Raw genomic sequence first — 22,406 nt, 5'->3', positions numbered from 1 at the left:
ACACACACACACACACACACACACACCCCTGGTGATTGCGCACTTGATTACCAATCCAAACGGTCTGAGTTCGAGCCCTGCTTAGGCAGCGCTGCTAGCATGGGTGAAGTGAACTTTCACCTGTCAAGTGTAGCTCAAGGCACGCTGTGGTGGAAGGCTCGCAAGGGTTACACACTCAGCGGGGTAAATATTAGGTGGTCTGTCTTGTGAATATGCATCATTCGACTAAGTGAGGCTTGGCAGTGTGTTGACATGACTAAGGAGCAGCCAGGGCCAGCCAGTTGACCCCCCCTCTGGTTAGGATACTGCATTAACCCCTATGCACCGGCATCAGTTTGGCGTGGCCGCCTGCTCAGTATGGTCGTACTTCCCCAAATAACCTGTTCTCAAACCTTCATATCTGGGAAAGTATTGCAGTTAGGGAAACAAATTAAAGATCATATTACTCACCAACTCTTCTTGCAAATGAAAGCATCCCTGGGTCAGCAGGTGGCCACGTCAATGACTAGGGACATGAAGAAGACGAGTAACTTTTGGCCCTCAAAGAAGGATTTATTCATGCATGTGCATGAGACCCCAACTTTGGCTTGGTTCTCAATGTGATAACTTCTCCACTACTAGATAAACTGGACACAGTGGCATCCAAGGCATGCCCAATGACACTATCACTGAACCCTTTCCTAGTATCCTTGGAAAGAGGCTTGGCAGGGGTGGATGAGGCAAGGGGTCCACATCAGGTGGGAGCGGAATTGGATTAGAAGTTTCAGAAATCGTTCTACACCAGGCAAGGTCACAGAGAAGACTGAGGTACGCCTATGTGAGGTGGCGGGAGCCTCTCCCTACTCTTTGGTGCCAAGATCAAATGGTGGCCAGTTCAAACGATGGTGGGAAAGCATTAGAGGATCCTCCAGTCATCTGGTGGTACCTATCCACCCATTTTGCAAAAACATATGCTGCTTCTCGTCTCGTAGGGGTTAACAATCTGTGTATTTGCTGCCACTAGCTGTGATGAATAAAAAAAGCTGAAAACTATTATTATAATTATTATTACACACACACACACATCCCAGTACACAGATTCACATACGCATCTCAATACACACACACACACACACACACACACACACACACACAGTTTCATATTTCCACAGCCATCTCAGTATGCACACACACACACACACAGATTCACACACTTCCACATGCATCTCAGTAAACACACACACACACACACACACACACACAGTTTCACACTTCTACAGTCATCTCAGTATGCACACACACACACACACACTTCCACATGCATCTCAGTATAAATACAAACACACACACACACACACACATAGTTTCACACTTCCACAGCCATCTCAGTATGCACACACACACACACACACACACACACACTTCCACATGCATCTCAGTATACATACAAAAACACACACACACACACACACACACACACACATTGGTAAACTGGAGACTGTGTTTACGGTAATCCCTTATTTATCCGGACATAATAGAGCCAAAGGCATGTCCGAGTAGTGGCATCATCCAGATAATGAACACTATTCCCCTACCATACCCAGACCCTACCTATACCCAACCTCTAACCTATACTGTACCTAACCTATTTGTAGCGTATGGTACCAATGCTTAATGAAGCAGCATTTTCTGGTCATTCAGGCATATTTAGAAATCAAAACACACAAAGAAAATCCAAAGTAATGCTAAACACCAAGCAAACCATGCAGAAAAATCAATGAAAACCAAAAAACACCCTACCTAAACAATATTGTATGTACAGTTGTTCTGCCATATTTTGACATCAAAACACAACATAGGATTATCAAAAAAAAAAAAAAAAAAAAAAAAAAAAAAAAAAAAAAAAGCACCCAATCTTTACCAGTACTAGACTGTATTTACAGTAACCCTCTTAATTTTGGCAGTATTTTCAGGTCAATCTACCATATTTAGACATCAAAACACACACAGAAATATCCAAAGTAATGCTTAAAAAAAAAAAAAAAAAAAAAAAAAAAAGACCTATACACTACTATACGTACAGTACCCCTCCTAATTTTGGTATTTTCATATCAATCTACCATATTTAGACATCAAAACACACATAGGAATATCCAAAGTAATGCTAAACACCGAGAAAACCATGAAAAAAAAAAAAAAAAAAAAAAAAAAAAATACAGTACACCCAACCTATGCGCTACTTTATGTACAGTACTCCTAATTTTGGCACTGTTTTCCAGTCATTCTGCCATACTGAGACATCAAAACACACACAGGATTATCCTTATTGATGCTAAATGCCAAGAAAACCATGGAAAAAAAAACACACTGAAAACCAAAAACACCCGACCTAAACACTACTGTAAGTACAGTACCCCTCCTAATTATGGCTCTGTTTTCCGATCATTCTGCCATATTGAGACATCAAATCCATATTAATGCTAAACATCAAGAAAACAATGCATAACCAGCAAAAATCTACATAAAACCTGATGACAATTTGAAAATATGTTGTCTGTGATGAGTGATTGCTCCTGAAGCTCAAAAAAAATTCCACGGCCAAATATTCCACCGGAAATTGGTTATATTGGTATAAATGTTATACCTGTACCATCATCTTTGCTGGTGTTTATATATAAGTTAATAAAAACACAAAACTGAGAAGTAAATGTAAAGAATTGTGGCGAGACTAAGGTGTTCAGGAGCAAAACTTACCGTCATATAACTAACCATCATCGTAGTGCAAAATTTTGCCAGCACCTTTCAAGAGCTAAGCATATGTCTTGACGAAGAATTTCATAAGATTTCTCATGGTCACTTTGAAATTTCGATATGACCGAAATAGTAGTCGAATAAATCACAAAAAAACTTTGAAAACTCAAGAGTCAGTGTTATCACCGTGAAGGAGGGCTAAGACTGAGGGAGTGAAGGGGGAGTCGGGAGGGTAAGGAGGAGGGACAGGAGGCGAGGAGAAGTTGTGGGCAGCATTCTCCCCCTTCTGTCAACAGGTGGATGGGCGCTTTTACCGTACATTTATTTGTGGCTTTCGGTCTGGTAGACGCTGAGTGACCACGCGGAAACACAACTCACAGTAACCAGGGGACTTTTGACGTTCGGTAGAGAAGTAGACGGCTGCTGTCGCCGAACATGTAGGTGGTTGGGAAAGACTTAGCCCGGTGGCTGAGTGAAATTAGACATTCGGTGGGGATATGTACGGACGTATTGACACCACTTGTGGGTTACAGTCGTACTACTCGGGAGCTGTAGGTTTGCTGGGAGTGACAGGATGAGCACGCGACTCTGACCATTCAGTACAGGGGCAGACAGACATTTTAGCTCCGGTTGTGGGTCATGGACTACTTCCCACTCACGACTCGAGCCTAGTGGCAACGATACCAAATGTTTGAACATGTCGGCTGGCCGGCCGAAGTTCTCAGGGACTTTTACATCTGGATAACAGCAAGTAAATTTGGATAATTGTTTAAAAGAGCCAAGGTCCAGCATCCACATAACGAACACATCCAGATAAACGAGGGACTACTGTATATAAAAATTTAGTCCAGTAGGCTCCTTGACTCCGACAAAAGCAAATTCCGGTCTAATGAAGTTTGCTGTAGTGAGGTTTTACTGTACCTCACCAGACTTTGTCACAGGCAAGGTAATAACATATTAATCATTGTGATAGCTTTAATAAGTTGAGGAAGGTTGTAAGTTTGAAGATATCAACAATAAAAACACCAATTTTACATGCAAAGCATGGCAAACTGACATCTGCCTTAATAGACCTGTAGAGTGATTCCGTCCCAGTCGATTCGTCATTAATCATTCACCCCTAAAAACCTAACCTAACACAACTTAACCTAACCTAACCAAAATCAGCCAAACATAATTTAACCTAACTAACCTGAACAATCTGAGGACAAATGAGTTTCGGGTCTGACTGGGCCCACTGCCCTCTGTAGGATGCTACTACCAATGTTGAAAGGCCTAACTTCATGCTCTTGAGTAACATGTTACAGTATTTTCACAAAATCTGGGTGTCATGAATGAACTACAAAGTAATGGAGAGAAGGATGGCATTGGTAATGAATGGTGATGGATGGAATATCTCAAATTTGTTGTATGGTGATGATGCAGTACTGTTTGCAAGTACCAGACAAGAACTTGGTAGGCTAGTGCAGAGTTTTGCTGATGTCTGTAGGCGTCGTTCCTTGAGAGTAAATGGAGAAAAGAGTAAAGTGATGGTTATTGAGAGAGAAGGCGACTCCCAGTGCAATGTAACAGTGAATGGAGAGAGTTCAAATACCTGGGTACAGTGACAGAAAAGAGAAGAAAATGTGCAAGAGATGTTGAAAGTAGAGTGACACAAGGAAGAAAAGTAGCTGGTGCAATGAAGGCCTTGATAAGAAACAGAGGCTTGACTGTTGCAGCTGCACGAGGCTTAAATGAAGGAGCGTTAGTGCCAACTTTAACATATGGATGTGAGACTATGGTGTGGCATGAAAATGAAAAGTCAAGAGTAAGAGCAGTGGAGATGGGACTGCTGAGGAATGTATGTGGAGTACAGAGGGTGGACAGGATACGAAATAATGTGATTCGTGAAAGATGCGGAGTGAGGAAGTCGATGGACACCAGAATTGAAGAGAGTGTACTGAGATGGTATGGTCATGTGGAGAGAATGGATAACAACAGAGTGAAGAAGAAGGTATATCTAAGCGAATTCGAAGGAGGGAGGAGGCGAAGTAGGCCAAGGAGAAAGTGGAGAGATATGGTGGATGAATGTGTGAGGAAGAGAGGTTTGGAAGTCGGTGAGGCTAGGGAACTGACAGGAGCTCAAGCTGGCTGGATGAATTTTGTGAGAAGTGCATGATCAGGGATTTTTGGCACCCCTTTTTAACATGGCAGCGTCTGGATTGACTCAGTTGGATACGATTATGTGAAGCTACAGAACGTGGCAATGGCGTATCTGATAGAGCCAGGATTCCGGAGGCTTCAATGATGAGTGAATGGAAGCGTGGCCCATTGGATTGGGCAATTTCGGGCTGTCTGGACATTGCTACTCCTCACCCTGCCCTTGGGTGGGAAAGGGGGTCCAGATGATGATGATGATGATGATATTTCTGTAGGATGTCACTGTTATAAATTTACAGCTATGAAAGAAAATCCATCATAAAATTTCCATATGTTAACTGGGGTTGCAGTTTGTCCAATAAATAAATAAATGTATGGTAAAATACACTTTACTTGAAGCACCAAAAGCACCTTACCTAATCAGCTCTTCTGTTTCCTGGTAGTCTGTTACATTTTCCTAATTATTTCTGGGGTGGCAAACAAATGTTTCCTGTTAAATCCATTTCCACACTAGTTTTAGCTATGTTCCACTGTGTCAACTTGTTTAATTTGTCTGCATAATGGCAGAAGGGACTGTCCTAACCTAAGTGTTCAACTAAACCTACCCTAACCTAGCTGAACCTAATTATTCAAGCTAACCAAACCCAACCCAACCCAACCTAACCTACCCTACCCTATCCTCCTGCTGAGAAACTGGGAAACGAAATACACATTTGAGTAGCTACGTTGAGGAGGATTCATTTATTACTGTATGTCGGAAATGTTAGGATAATAACAGGAGGGGCAATTTTTCAGGATGAAAAGGTCATTTACCGCCCTGGAAATAGAAAAATATAGAAAACAAGCTGGAGGAATATGAACTAAATTGGTAAGGTCTTTTTGTTGCTTCAAGTAAAGCGCACATTTACCAAACATATATATACCGGATATTAATCTATCTATCTATCTATTGCCAGATGCCTCAATCCCGTTCGGGGTGGCAAAAAACAATTTTTTTTTTCTTTTTTTTTAATAACAGAACGGAGGAAGGAAAAACAAATGGGGAAAAAAAAAAAAAATCCATACACCAGATTACTGGTGTCCTCTATTCATAAAATATCTGTAACAGTTAGACTTGAACAGTTGTGGGTTGAAATTTGGAGGAAAACAACTCTGGGGAAGCGAGTTCCAGAGAGATGCAGTTCAGGGAATGAAAGAATTCTGATAGGCAGAAGTTCTGCAATATGGCTGAGTGACATTCCAGTCATGAGCGCCACCAGATGCCTGTGTAGCATGAGGGAAGGCATGGAGAGGTGGCACCATGGACGCAACTTCGTCTGAGCATTTGCCAAAAAAATATCTGTAAAATAATGCAAGGGAGGCAACATTCCGTCTTACTTGCAGGGGAGGTAGTTTATATGTAATGGCAGGGTTGTTAATGATTCTAACAGCTTTATTCTGAATTTTGTCTAGTTGTCTTAATGCAACCTCTCCACAACCATTCCACAAGGGTGAGCAGTATTCAAGCTGAGAGCGCACATGACTCTTATAAATTTTACCTAACTGCTCATCGGCGAAGAAGTTACAGACTCTGTACAATTATCCAAGTTTCTTTGAGGCGGTTTTAGCAAGTGATCTAACATGAGAGGTCCAGCTGAGGGCACTGTTAAGTGAGACACCAAGAATTTCAATACTTTTGGAGATGGGAATATTAGTAGCACTGAAGGTAATGTACGAATCTGGCAATATCTGTCTATTAGTAAACTGTATATATTTAGTTTTACTAGCATTAAAAGAGACAAGGTTGTTTTGTCCCCATTCACTGATTGTAGCTAGATCTTGATTTATGGAGATGGCTGTACTGAGTTGAGAGGTAGAGATATTAGACTTTGTAAATGGATGTCTGAGTGTGAATGAACTATGTAGAGTTGAGTCATCTGCATATGAGTGAACGGGATTGTGAGTGACAGATAAGAGATCATTAATATGAACCAGAAATAGGGTTGGCGCCAGAACTGATCCCTGCGGCACGCCGGCGTTAATTGAGTGGAAATTCGAATATACATCATCTACTTTTACTCTTATTTTCCTGTCACTAAGATAAGAAGAAATCAAAGGAACAAAAGACGTTAGTTCACAGCAAGGGAGTTTGGACAGCAGGGAACGGTGCCATACTCTGTCGAAAGCTTTAGAGATATCAAGAGCTACTGCATGAGTTTCTCCAAAAAGATCAATTGATTGATGGATGGTATGAGTTAAGAGATTGAGTATGTCCTTGGTGGATCTTTCGTGGCAAAAACCGTATTGTCTATCACTAATTAAGTTGTTGGATTCAAGATGTTTAACAATATGCTTATTAATTAAAGTTTCAAATACCTTACCAAGAGAAGATGTGACAGCTATTGGTCTGTAACTGAAGGGGTCATACGAACTTCCTTTCTTCGGAACTGGGTGGATATTGGCTTCTTTCCATGAATTTGGGAATAAAGAAGTACGTATGTATAGTCTGAATAATTTGGCTAGGACAGAGGCAACTTCAGGGGAACACTTTTTCAAAACAATTGGCGGAATTCCATCTGGGCCTGGAGCTTTGTTGGTAGGTAAATTGTCTAGGATGGATTTTACGAATCTTGTCTGTATTTTAAGTGGGGCAATTTCGGGAGAATCAAGTTCCAGTACTGAGACATTCTGGCTGGTATCATCTATGGTAGAGTTTCTTGCAAAGGTACTAGCAAAGATATCTGCTTTCCCACGTGGGTCATTTGTAATATTGCCATCTGAAGATTTTAGTGGGGGAATGGAAGATGACTTGTTAAAGTTATTATTGAAAGAATTAAGAGTTGACCAGAATATTCTATTGTCATTAGGGTTGTTAAGTAGTTTTGATGCTTGCTTTTGAAGAAAGTTTGATTTAGATAGATTTAATACAGCTTTTGCATGATTTCTAGCAATTTTAAATTGGGAGAGTGATTCAGATGTTTTTGATTTTAAGTAAGAGTTATATGCTAATGACTTTTGGGCTGTTGCTCTGGCACAATTGCCATCAAACCATTTTGGAGAGTTTGATCTTTTAGTGAATTGTTGACTTGGTATGAATAAATCCATACCAGCTAGTATTAAGTCGCAAATGTGGGACTGGGTAGAATTGGGATCACTAGAGAAGAAAGACTGCCATGGAACATCAGCAAGATAATTTCTAAGTCCATCCCAGTCTGCCCTGTCAAAGTGCCATCGGGTCACCCTGACAGGTTCGGAATGGGGAGGTGTAGGAGAGTTAACTAATGAGGCTTTGATGAGATTGTGGTCAGAGGATCCAAGTGATGACAGTACCTCTATCCTGTATTGATCTGGATTATTTGTCAAGAATAAATCCAAGTGATGGGCATTATGGTCAGGATTATCAGGTATTCTGGTTGGTTGCTTTACCAACTGGGTGAGATTAAACGATTCCGCAAATAGCTCGCATTCTAGACCAGCGTCGTCAGTCTGGGCAGAATGCAATAACCATTCAACATTGTGTATGTTAAAATCACCCAAAATGGTAATTTCATTGCCAAGGGCAAGGTCAAGGTTACTCAACTGAGTGGATATGGAATCAAATACACTGGGTTCCGAAGAAGCATTGGGGGAACGATAAACTATACAGATATATTTGGTAATGCCTGTTTGGGGTGGCCACAAACAAACTGCCTCCACATCGCCCTGTCCCCTGCCATTTCACTGCCCTGCTCCCAACTCACAACCCCCTCTCTCATATACCTCTCCACCCCATCCCTCCATCTCATCCTCGGCCTCCCCCTCCCTTTTCCCTCCTCCACCTCACTCACATACCGGTACACTCTCTTCGTCAGTCTTTCACCCTCCATCCTCTCCACATGGCCAAACCACCTCAGTGTATTCCTCCTAATGCTTCCTATCACAACCACATCTACACCACAATGCTCCTGTATATCCTAAGTTGTCGGCCTGTCTCTCCATGTGACTCCACAGGCTCCTCTTAAATAACTCATTTCCACTGCTCTCACTCTTGACTTGTGTCCTTCCAGCAACGTCCAAGCTTCACTTCCATACGTTAGAGTTGGTATCACAATACTGTCATGTAGTAACTTTTCCACTTCCATGCTCACTTCCCTGCTTCTTATCACTGCTTTCAAGGACCCAGCAACCTTTCTTCCCTGCTGTACCCTTTCAAGCACTTCACCCTCCAAACCTCCATCCTTACTCATCACACTACCCAAGTACTTAAGCGTACTCACATTTTCCAATTCCTCACCATCCAACCTCACTGTACATTTACTGACTTCACCTCTCTCAAAGATATTTATAAATATATAAAAATATATATATATATATATATATATATATATATATATATATATACACACACACACATATATGTGTATATATATATATATATATATATATATATATATACAGTATATATATATATATATATATATATATATATATATATATATCTATCCATTGCCAGACGCCTCAATCCTGTTTGGGGTGGCCACAAACAAATCACCTCCACGTCACCCTGTCCCCCGCCATTTCACTGCCCTGCTCCCAACTCACACCCCCCTCTCTCATATACCTCTCCACCCCATCCCTCCATCTCATCCTCGGCCTCCCCCTCCCTCTTCCCCCCTCCACCTCACTCACATACCGGTACACTCTCTTCGTCAGTCTTTCACCCTCCATCCTCTCCACATGGCCAAACCAGCTCAGTGTGTTCCTCATAACGCTTCCTATCACATCCACATCCACACCACAACGCTCCTTTATGTCCTCATTCGTCAGCCTGTCTCTCCATGTGACTCCACAGGCTCCTCTTAAATAACTCATTTCCACTGCTCTCACTCTTGACTTGTGTCCTTCCAACAACGTCCAAGCTTCACTTCCATACGTTAGAGTTCGTATCACAATACTGTCATGTAGTAACTTTTCCACTTCCATGCTCACTTCCCTGTTTCTTATCACTGCTTTCAAAGAACCAGCAACCTTTCTTCCCTGCTGTACCCTTTCAAGCACTTCACCCTCCAAACCTCCATCCTTACTCATCACTCTACCCAAATACTTAAACGTACTCACATTTTCCAATTCCTCACCGTCCAACCTCACTGTACATTCACTGACTTCACCTCTCTCAAAGACCATCACTTTACTCTTCCCTACATTCACCTTTGGATTCTGTTTCTTACACACTCTCCCAAACTCATCCACCAAGCCTTGCTGCTCCACTTTGTCTTCACTCAACAACACAGTATCATCAGCAAACAATAGTACAGGGAGTTTCCAAACACTATCCTCTCTCACCAGGGCCACTCCAACATCCACTACCCTACCTTGTACCTCTTTTATTACCCCATCTATATACAGATTGAACAACCATGGAGACATGACACATCCCTGTTTCAACCCAACCTTCAAAGAGAAAAATTCACTTAGTTCACCATCCACACACATTGCAGCCTTAGCACCATCATACATACTCTTCACAGCATTCAACAACTTCCCATCTACTCCATATATTCTTAATACTTTCCACAATCCTTGTCTATCCACCCTCTCATATGTTTTCTTCAAATCCATGAAAGCCGCATACAACTTCTTTCTCTTCTCTAGAAACTTTTCCACTAAAGATCTAAGAATGAATATCTGATCTACACAACCTCTTCCCTTCCTAAACCTCCCTGTTCTTCTCCAACTAATTCCTCTGTTATTTCTCTAACTCTGTCAATAAGTATCCTACCATACACTTTTCCTATTATACTAAGAAGACAAATGCCCATATGATTATCATACACTTCTTTTTCCACTTTTCCTTTGTACAAGGGAATAATTATACCTGACTTCCAATCCTCCGGGACTCTACCTTCCTCCCAGGCCAATCTGCACATCTTCCACATCCATTCTACTACTATCTCTCCCCCATGCTTCAGCATTTCACCACACACTCCATCAATTCCTGGGGCTTTCCCCAATTTAACTTTCTTCATTGCTTCCACAACTTCTATCCTACTGATTTCTTCCTGTCTTCTCACCTCCCTCCTTCTCCCAGCCATTCCCCAGCCACTTATACTCACATTACTTCCATCCTGTATGTTCAACAATTCCTTAAATTGTTCTCTCCATCTGCTCACTTTTTCTCCCTTCTCCACTAGTAATCTACCAATTTTATCTTTCACTCCCCTGCTAACCTCACTTCCACCCTGTCTTACTCTCTTCACCTCTTTCCAGAACATTTTCTTACAGTCCCTCCACTTTACATTCAAATTCCTTCCAAATTCTTCATCCACTCTCTTACTAATCTTTTCGCCTCTCTTTCTTTCTTTCTACATACAACTCTCTCTTCCGCCTCTCAACTTCTTCCACGCCCCTATTTCTCATCCATTCATTGTATGCTTTCTTCTTTTGAGCCACAGCCTGTCTCACCTCTTCAGTCCACCACGCTGTTCCTTGCACCCCCCTCTGTCTTCTCTTCCTCCCACACACCACATCACATGCTGCACATATTTCTTCTGTAAATATCCTGCACACACCTTCCGCGTCCCCCATCTGCTCCAATTCATATTTGCCCAATCGTTCCTCCACTTCTCTCTTATACTCTGCCTTTTTCTCATCCTCTTGTAACCTTCCACTCTCCTTGCAACTACTCCTTCCTCTCGTCTTTCCCTTCTTCTATTTCTCCATCTTACTTGGATCCTAATTCTGGCCACCACCAAGTAATGGTCAGAAAGTCCACTCCCCCAACCTCTATAAGCTCTTGCATCCATTACACATCTTCGCATCCCTTCATCCACACACACATAATCAATCATTGCCTTCCTTTCATTCAGTTCACCACCCACCCTTCTCATCACTCGCCATGTATACCTGTGGATCATTTTATGCCTGTACTGTACATATATAGATATATATATATATATATATATATATATATATATATATATATATATATACATATATATATATATATATATATATATATATATATATATATATATATATATATACATATATATATATATATATATATATATATATATCTATATATATATATATCTATATCTATATCTATATATATCTATCTATATATAAATATATATATATATATATATATATATAGATATATATATATATATATATATATATATATATATATACATACTGTACACAGTATATATATATATATATATATATATATATATATATATATATATACATACTGTACACCAGTATATATATATAGATATATATATATACTATACACAGTGCATATACAGTAATCCTTTACCAAATGGGTGCAACGATTCCATCAATACGGTACTATATCAAACTCATGATCTCAAGGCAAGTAATTGTGGTACATATGCAACATAATATAGTTAACTGCTTAACTGTGACTGCAAGAAGTGATTGGAAAAGGACAAAATATAGACTACCTATTTTTGATTATTTAAGGAAGCAGCCAGGTCACCCGCAGCAATGTTTACTGATGATCTCACCAACTGGCCATGTTGTCTACCAATCATCGCTCCAACTGGACACATCAGTGTATCCCGTGTCAAGGCAATAAGAAACTTAAAGATTTAATCAAACCTAACCTAACCAAACCACACAATACAACCAAACCTCATTTGCATATGACAGCCAGCTTTCAATTTAAAAAATGCACATTAGGAATGTTAAATATGGCCAGCTACCAGGAGATGTCGGTGGAATATTTACACACTGCATATAAACAGGTGGTAGGTGGGGGCGCTCACCATCCACTTACTTAATGTAGTGCTGCTTTGGGTGCCTGCCCTTTCCTCTCTTCTTTCCTGCATATTCTCTCTCTCTTTCCTTCATTCTTTCCTCTTTCTTCTGCCTACAGGTGACTTTACACTCCCTCTTCTTTCTTTCCTCTTCCTTCTGCTTGTGGGTGACTCTACACTAAGCGACATGCCACATGACTTCCTGTACACCAGGAAACCATTTACTATGCTGGGTGGTAACCATATAACCAAATTATGGCACCTGGTGGTATAGTGGGTAATTAAGGTGCTCCAATCAGATTAAGCCTGTGTAGGTTTATATCCAAGGGGGTGGTTGGGGTTTACTGCTCACATAATGCCACTCAGGGAAAAGTGAGGTTGGTCACTCTCATCTTAAATGTTAGGAGCAACTTGCCTAGCCCCAGGTTCCTATGCTCCTCACGGGGCGACGTAGGATTGGATGATGGATGGATGGAAGGATATAAATCCTCATTTACAGCTTTCAGAGGTAAGTTTATAATAATGCCCGGTAGCTGTGATACTCCAGGAATAATAAGTAACCTGTGAAAGACTCATTTCAAAAGATAATATGGAAAGGCCTCACCTATTTGGTAAAGAATTAATTATTGCTATACTGTATTCAGTAAAACCTAGATATAACGGACTTCAATAGACCGGAATTCGCTTTTATCGGACTTGAGGAGCTACCAGACTAAATTCCTATACAGTGCTCGTCAGAAGTATGGGGCGCCCTGCGTCCCTCCTGAGAAACAAACCTTTCAACATTGAAAAAACATATAAATAATGCATTTTATTTACCTTTAGTGCTTCGTAGGGTAGCCTTTACGTTTCTTCACGGACCTGAGACGTCTTGGAAGTGAAAGGGCGAGGCTCCTGAGGTGCTGGAGGGGTATTTTGTCCCAGGAGTCACGAATGGCGGCTTCCAGCTTAGGCAGAGAGCTCACGTCCTTCCCTTGGAGACTCTTCTTTACGAGGTACCAGAGGTTTTCAATCGGGTTGAGGTCTGGGCTATTTCCTGGCCAGTCTGTCATGAATGATACCTCGCAGTCACGAAGCCAATTGGTGACCGATTTGGCCTTGTGAGCAGGTGCACAGTCCTGCTGAAACACTCGTGCACCTGTTAGCTCGAAGGAGTCTGGTAAATGATCACACAGAAGCTCCAGGTAAACATCCTGATTCACTCTGAGGTTCTTGGGAAGTACAACAAGCTTCCCCAAACCCTTCCCTGAAAAACAACCCCATACCATGAGTGAATCAGGATGTTTAACTGTGCTTTCTACATACCGTGGGTCAAGTGGGTCACTACCTTTGCATGCTCCTCTGTTACAGGTAACACTAAACGTTGCCTCATCAGACCACAACACTGACAACCATTGCTCCTCACCCCAATTTAGATATTTATTAGCAAAGGCAAGCCTACGAATTCTCTGGCTGCTAGAGAGAAGAGGCTTTTTCACAGGCCTGTGACTTGTGTAACCAAGCTCATGCACCCTACGAGACACTGTTCTCACTGACACCTCACCAAACACTTCTGGGTTGCTCTCCTTAATTTTCCTTGCACTCACACAAGGATTAAACTCCACTGCACGTTTTAAAACATTAACAGACCTTGGGGAAGTTTTCCTAGGCCTACCAGACCTCGGTTTCTTTGTGGGAACTTCACCACTGTTTTCCTCCCGAAACCGCGCACACCAACGACGCACTGTCGATCGTGCCACACCAACCAATTCACTAATTTCCTTTGTCTGGTGGCCTGCCTCCTTTAGAGCAATGATCTGGGATATGATCTCACTCGATAGTTCACGGGTAGGTGCCATAACAAAGTTTTGAAGGCCAAAACACTGCGGGACACTCGGTAAAAAATGGCGCAATTTGAGAGGGACACTCGGCGGAGTTCCTCTCTCTCAGGCAGCCCGTGGGCGACTGAGGCGGGAACCAACCAGCGCATCAGAAGGCCTCAGGCTACCGTGACGTCATGCTCGGAGCTCAAACTTGTGGCTCAATTCTTACCCCCCAAAATGGGTGATTCTTTTTGGGCCATAAGTATTGCGCGCCCGGTGGACAACGCTGAATACTTCTGACGAGCACTGTATATTGGAAAAAGTCCAATAAAGCAAGAAGCAGTCCAGACTGCTTGACCACATAAGGTATGTTCACAATAAGGTACATAAAGGGCATGTTTATCAGTGTACAGTACAGTATTATTATATATTGTACACCATTTCACTATTGTAGTGAAATTATAACACACTACAGTACCACAATGGTAGTCCAAACAGTTTAACCCCGTAAGACCGCAATTGTTTCAGGTAGGGTACCTCCCACAACCACAATTTGGGGGTGTTTTGGCGACTTTCACCAAGGGCAAATTGACTGTGTTCTGGCTAAAAGGGAAGAAGTTACAAACCTGACAACGCAGTCCGTATCCCCGTAGGCCTAATGATTACTGCACGATCGCGTGTCAAAGTTTAAAAAAAAAAAAAGTTTATGATATAGTTACCCCTCGAAAACAATCGAAAACATGAAAATTTTGATAACTACCTATTTTTCTTAACAGGTCATTTCAAAGTGTTTTGTCACACCAACCATGAAAACAGGTGTATGTAGGTGTGGAGAGATTACATGATTGTGGGGAGATAAGGTAGGCTGTGGAGAGTAGGCCTATAGGTACGGGGGTTGGAAACAACCAGTTTTTTGTATGAAAAGAAAGCACTTCATTATGTTTTGTAACATCTGCCATGAAAACAGGAGTGTATGTTGGTGTGGGGAGATAACTAGTGTGGGGCATAGGCCTACGAGGCCTTGGTGGTACTTGGGGAGAAAAATTTTGGCAACAACCAAATTCTCTTGTGGAAACCCTTCAATTCAATGGGATTTGTCATACCAGCCATAAAAACAGGTGTGTATGTAGGTGTGGGGTGATGAAACGGGTGTGGGGAGTAGCCCTACAAGGCCTTATAGTCATTCCAAAACTAACACAGACATATATAAATGTTTATAACCATCAAGGACATCAAAATAAAGTTGAATAATGCTATGAATGCATGCATAAGAAAGGAAAAAAAATTATAATAATTTGTTTCCGATTTCTCTTTTTACTGTCCCAACTTCTCGTTACACATTTATCACACCATGACAATCATCACATTATCATTACACTTCATCACACTTATTACAGTTTCGGCAAGAACCAAGTTCTCTTGTGGAAACTCTCCATTTCATTGGAATTTATCACACCAGCCATGAAAACAGGTGTGCTTGTATGTGTAGGGAGATGAAACAGGTGTGGGGAGTAACCCTGCAAGGCCACATGGTCTTTCAAAAACTAACACAGACACACACTACTCAGAGATGCTAATCTGGGCAGGAAAAAAAAAAAAAAATAGATGCGTCGTATGTAGTACAGCATACAACATTCTCCAGCTACGTACTTACAGAAACTGGTAGGTACAAAGTGAGAAATGAACAGAGTGAGGTGTAAAAATTCGGAAAGAAGTAGAAATAATATGAAACAGGTACGTACATCAGGCCTGACACTTGGGGCCCTGTTGGGAGTAAGGAGGGTAGTGAGGGACAAGGAGGGAGAGATGGGGTGGGGTTTGGGGGGGGGGAACGAGGCTAGCAGGGAGGGAGGAGGGGCAAGAGAGGGTGGAAAGGGACGCAGGTTGTTGCGGGAGGAGAGATTCAGTTGTGTGGAGGGGTGAGAGAGTGATGGGGGACATGGAGGGCGTGAGGGAGTGGAGTAGAGGGTGGCATGGAGGTGGCCGAAAGGGGGGTGTCCCCCCACCGCCTGGGTTGGTCTGATCCCCCCTCATGCCACATCAGGGGTGAGTTCTCATTGGCCTGAAGCCATGTATGTCATAATCAGGGTGGAGCAAGTGCTCCACAGTTTTTTACAGGCCGCGTTCAATTGATGTGATTAGGCATTTTGGCATAAAACTCAAATCGCAGCAATTGATGCGATTAAGACTTAAGGCGTTAATATCTGTTCATGTGATCCGGACTAATCTCTGATATATCGGAAAAAGTCTGGATTAGCAGGGGGAAGTCCGGATGTCGCTTTTATTGGAATTTCACATTTTTTGGAATGGCTTGGGCCCCAATTAGCCTAGTCCGTTATAGTGAGGTCTTACTGTACATTGCTTAACACATGAACAAATGTAAAAATCATGTGTGGCTACAGTATATTAATGACCTCTTCTATTTGTGAAGATGTTTCAGATCACACAGCAGATCCATGGTCAGACGATGTTCTGTTTGGACCACTGAATCCAGATCCTGGGAACTGTTGGCCATGACTCAGCAGAATCCGTGATCTGCTGTGAACCCACCTCTAGAGGAGGGTTGAGTTGGATCATAAACAATCATACTTGTAGCTCCTCCAAAAATTATTTTTATTTTATTGGCCACTATGACCTTGTATTTATACAATGGTGTCAGGTGATGGAGATATACGGTATAGCAAGTACTGAAATATGGCTTAATTCGAATAGTGGTAGTAGGATAAAAGTGTGTAGACCATGAAACATGATCCAGCTACTAAGGCAATATGTCTGCATGGGACTGCCATTAAATAAAGGGTAAGCTTTCAGAACTACACCCAACCATCAGACACAGAAATTAATAAGCTCATTACTTAATTTAAGAAATTATGAATGTGGGGGTGGCTCTAATGAATGAAGGTGAGATTTGGAAGCTTCCGGTGTTGTTGTTTGCTGATGATACAGTACTGTTGAGTGAAGATGAATGGGAGTTGCAAGGTTTGGTGAATGAATTTGGGACAGTGTGTAGGAGGAGGAATCCGAAAGTTAATGTAAACAAAAGTAAAGTTATGGTGTTTGAGAAGAATGAAGTCACAGAGTGTGCAGTGAGGTTGGATGGTGAGGATATGGAGAGTACATTCAAGTACTTGGGTAGTGTGATGAGTATGGATGGAACTTTGGGGGATGAAGTGCGTGAAAGGGTACAGCAGGGAAGGAAGGTTGTTGGTACACTGAAAGCAGTGATGAGAAATAGGGAGGATAGTGTTGTGATCCCTACCCTGACGTATGGAAGCGAGGCATGGACCTTGCAAGAGGGGAACAAGTCAAGAGTGAGAGCAGTGGAAATAAGTTACTTGAGAGAAGCAAGTGGAGTGACGTGGAGGGACAGGTTGACAAATGAAGAAGTGAAGGAACGCTGTGGGGTGGATGTGGATGCGGTTGAGAAGATTAGGAGAAATACACTGAGGTGGTTTGGACATGTGAAGAGAATGGAGAATGAAAGACTGACTAAGAGGAAGTACAGTATGTAGGTGAGGTGGAGGGAGGGAGAGGGAGAGGTAGACCGAGGATGAGGTGAAGGCATGGAGTTGAGAGGTATATGAGGGAGGGGGGGGTGAGTTGGGGGGAAGGTAGTCAAATGGTGGGTGACAGAGCGACTTGGAAGCGCTTTGTCTGCGGCCACCTTTTGCGGGATTAGGGCGTCGGGATATAGATAGATACTGTAGATGAACACTTTCTCTTCTCTAAGCATCTGTCGCAAATGGTTTTTATAATGTATTAGAATATCTATCTATCTATTGCCAGATGCCATAATCCCGTAAGGGGTGGCCATTTGACTTTGAGTTATTTGTTTTAAGGGGAGGGGCACTAACCCTCCACCAACCCACTTGCTGACACGTAGGGAGCACGTATGATTTGGTTATATGGTTACCACCCAGCGTTGTAAATGGTTTCTTGGCTTACAGGAAACCATTTGGCTTGACACTCAATGTAAGGCCACCTGTAAAGGAAAGAAAAGCAATAAGTGACAAGAGAGATGGGAGAAATAGGAAGAGAGGACGACAGGCAAAGAAAAATAATGATAAAGGCTAAGGAAGTAGGCAGCACTACATCAAGTGAGTAGATGATGGTCGCCACCACCTACCACCATTAGAATATACAGTACCTGTAATAAATATCGTGGGGGAGGGGAGGAGTTTCTCCATTTCCACCTTCTATTTCATCTACAGTACATTAAAACATACAGTACTAACCCAATAAAGGGTTCATTTTTCAAAGCAATATTGGTCAAAGTTATGTATAGCTATTCCCCTCTGGTGGTTTACTTCATAGATGTGGGACCACCAATTACTTATATGAAAAAGAAAAGCAGGAACTTGAATGTACAGAAGTGCATTTTTAAGTACAAAGAGATTACGTCAATAAACAAAATATGATTTTTATTGGGGATGATGGAACCCTCAGGCACTGCATTATGATAGCATCACAACTTATAAATGTCAAAACCAGCAGGTTAAGATTAAGTTAGGTTAGATTAAGGATTAGGTTTGGTTAGGATTTATTTAGTTAGGTAAGGTTAAAATCAGGTCAGGTTACAAAAATTTAGTTTAGGATCGCTAGGGCTGAATTTGGTAAATTTTTACAAGTGGACAATACACCCCACAGGTAGTGCAATATATTTTTCTGGTAGTTTGTGATGCGATTCGAATGTTTTTGACCTTCATTTTTGTCGGAAATGCCTCATTACCCCTCTTTTCCAATCATGAACTTTGATTGGACAAGTAGGTGAAATCAAGCATTTTCCAAAAAAAAAATGAAGTAAAAAACAACTCAAATCGCATCAAAATCCATCAGAAAAATATACTGCACCACCGGGTAACATAAAGGAACAGATGAAACCTAACCAAACAGACATTACGTAACCTCACCAAATGCGCTAAACCTAACAAAACGCAGCCCAGCATACCTAACCTATCCTAGAATACGTAACGTAACCTCACCCAACACACTAAACCTAACCAAACCTACTCCAACATACCTAACCTAAACTAGGAGAATACCGTACATAACGTAACCTCACTCAACACACAAAACCTAACCAAACCTACCTAACCTATCCTAGGGGAATATGTTACGTAACCACACCAAACACAGTAAACCTAACCAAACCTACCCCAATATACCTAACCTATCCTAGGGGAATGCTTACCCTTGAGATATGATAGTCCAGGACGAGGGTTGTCTGGCAATAACGTTGTGGTTCCAGAACCTTTGAATCCAATGGTTTATGAACAATATAATTTTTCAAGCCAGAAAGTGTGCGTTGTCCAGAAAAGTTCCTCTGGAGTTAGAAACAAAAACTACACTGTACCCATTTCTTGGTTTTTGCGTACTTTTTGTACCAACCACAGTACGACTGATGTCTGTCTTTTCAAAATTTACAAGGTTCCTGACAGTCTGGGAAATAAACTTCCGAAGGTAATACACCGTGTCCTCCTCAGATTTCGAGTGGAAACGCTTTATCACTCGTAAATAATCAATATCACACCAAGGACACACAGCACGTCTTTCTTCTTTAGAGGCCATAGCGAGAAGGATTTGAATTTTCCATCCACATTGAATCAAAAAGCACGATTTAAAATCATTAGCCAAAATCCATCACATGACCTAAAGTGAGCATATGAGTGGGAGATACAAACCTACGAGACGCATGCACAGTCGAAGGGAAGAGAAACAAACGTACGAACGCACACATTTTTTACCTGGAGTGGCCGAGTGAAGATCCAAGGTAGGTTTATTTGGGAATTTTAAATTAAATTCAATATCTCTGAAAATATCAATTTCCGAATGGAGTAATGGGGATTCTCTGTGATCCTTAGGGACTATACTATACATTCATGGTGATAAAATTCCAAAACTGCATATTTGTCCACTTGTAAAATAATACCTAAATGAAGTTGTGATCATTCGGATTAGGTTTGGATAAAGCAGAACTGAGGGAAGATTTGTGCCGAAACAGTGTTCTAAGATGCTGTCCGTCTGTCTTCTGCCCCCAAGTGTCTGTCTTCGGCCCCTGGAAACTTGAAAATGCACTCAGGAAAAAAAAAAATTGTGCTGCATACTTCTTCCTTAGACTTTATCATTCTTTTTCTGTACCTGCTCTCCTCTCTTCCTATTTCTCCCATCTTTCCTGTCACTTCTTATTGCTTTTCTTTCCTATACAGGTGGCTTTACATTAAGGGACAAGCCAAATGGTTTCCTGCAAGCCAAGAAACCATTTACAACGCTGGGTGGTAACCATATAACCAAACCATACGTGCTAGCTACATGTCAACAAGTGGGTTGGTGGAGGGTTAGTGCCCCTCCCCATAAAACAAATAACTCAAAGTCAAACGGCCACCCCTTATGGGATTATGGCGTCTGGCAATAGATAGATAGACAGGAAAAAAAAATGAAGGACGGGTATTAAAAAAAAAAATGCAAAATACAGTGGTTCCATATTTACTTGAAGATTACCCCTTCAGTTTTCCATGACGACATACATATATGGTACCACATATCTTTCACTACACTGACTGCCCTCATCATCCATGGTGGGCTGGGCCATGCAAAGATGTGGCAAAACATCACACACATGATAAGCCTCATGATCAGCTATTGTTATGATCCTAAACAAATCATCCTGTTATCCCGAACCGGAGAGGCAAAATCTGGATTCAAATCTGAACTAGATCATGATTTCCATGATCTGCGAATGCTGATAGAAGAGGCTTTAAATGTCGGATATGTTGCAAGAATCATAACATTTGGTTTGTATCTGCTACTCGGCGATCCTCTATGGGATAATACTGCACCCAGAAAATCAGACGCATGACAATCATGAATCAGAACAACCAGATTCTACTGGAAATAAGCCTTGCCAACACGTGCTTTACACTGTAATACCTTACCCCAACCAGTTAAAATCACTAACGCACTTATTCACAATCATAACTAACTCATGTGCCACATTACCTGGAATCGTTGCTTCTGTGTCTCTCCTTCAATAAATCTTGCCAGGTGAGGGTCTAGCGAAGCAAGTTGGTCCAGACCTGACATTATCTCCGCAGCACCACTTCGCTAACAGAAACCCGCTTCCTACCAAACCGCTTTCATCACATCTCGGCTACCACCACCGGAGTCACGGAGTGCATTCGGGATTTCGGGTGAGCCGCGAAGTGTAGACAGGCACATTTCAAGTTCTGTACAATGGACCTTCCGAAATTAAAAAAAAATGAAAACAAAAATTCACTACCAAGTGCAATACCTCCTTTCTTGCATATGAAAATTGTGAATTTTGCTATTTAGCCATAATTTTTGGAACCAATTTCTTGACACAATTTCTCCTTCATATTATCCTACAAAATGTTATTCGTAGTGTTATGCTATAGGAGTTTTTAGGTCGGCTTCCCGTCCTAATGACGCCTAAGGTATAGCTGGGTTCCCTTTCTAGGCCGGAGCTCTCTTTCTGGACCGGAAATAAAGCACCCACAAAGGAACAGGGCATAAAAACTAGGCAGTACACCTTTACACATCTATTGTCTTAGTTCAATACACTGTTACAATATAAAAACAAAGAGTTACAGAATATGATTTAGACAGGTTTACAGAGTAAGCTTCTTCATACAATGTGTACACACACAGCACAGGCAGAGAGCGGAGATCTTCAGTTATACACCGATGGTGAGTTATAAATACACAATACCCGTATTATGGCTATAGGCAGAACTAGCATTTAATAGTCTAAACCAGATGCACTAGGAGTACAAAGGGCCAGGGGTCGAGAGAGTGAATGTTACTATAACTTGTCAGGGTGCGAGTCGCGACACTCAGGATAGTTACTTAGTCGCGGGGACACTGTTCACGGAATTTTTGGTTTTTCTTAGCGCACTCGTGGTTTTGACCCGCTGTTTCTGTACGTCTCTGTGCCCGTGTTCACTAGTCTTTTCTGTTCGGCCTGGATATTCGT

General features: G+C 41.7%; 1 protein-coding gene across 1 annotated transcript in view; it reads right to left on the bottom strand.

Annotated features, from left to right (window-relative positions):
• The window catches only part of Larp7 (La related protein 7), a 57,613-nt gene extending 36,097 nt beyond the window's left edge, over positions 1 to 21,516 (bottom strand). The window contains exon 1 of the mRNA XM_080267247.1: positions 21,413 to 21,516. The gene's annotated coding sequence lies outside the window, so the exon portion shown is untranslated. The remainder of the gene's footprint in view (positions 1 to 21,412) is intronic.
• Positions 21,517 to 22,406: the final 890 nt, after the last annotated feature.

Source organism: Coenobita brevimanus, chromosome 23 (assembly GCF_032717465.1).
Source record: "Coenobita brevimanus isolate Jiangsu-jjx chromosome 23, ASM3271746v2, whole genome shotgun sequence".
Lineage (NCBI taxonomy): Eukaryota > Metazoa > Arthropoda > Malacostraca > Decapoda > Coenobitidae > Coenobita > Coenobita brevimanus.
The sequence above is the reverse complement of the archived record's forward strand: the minus strand, read 5'-3'. Positions and strand labels throughout refer to the sequence as shown.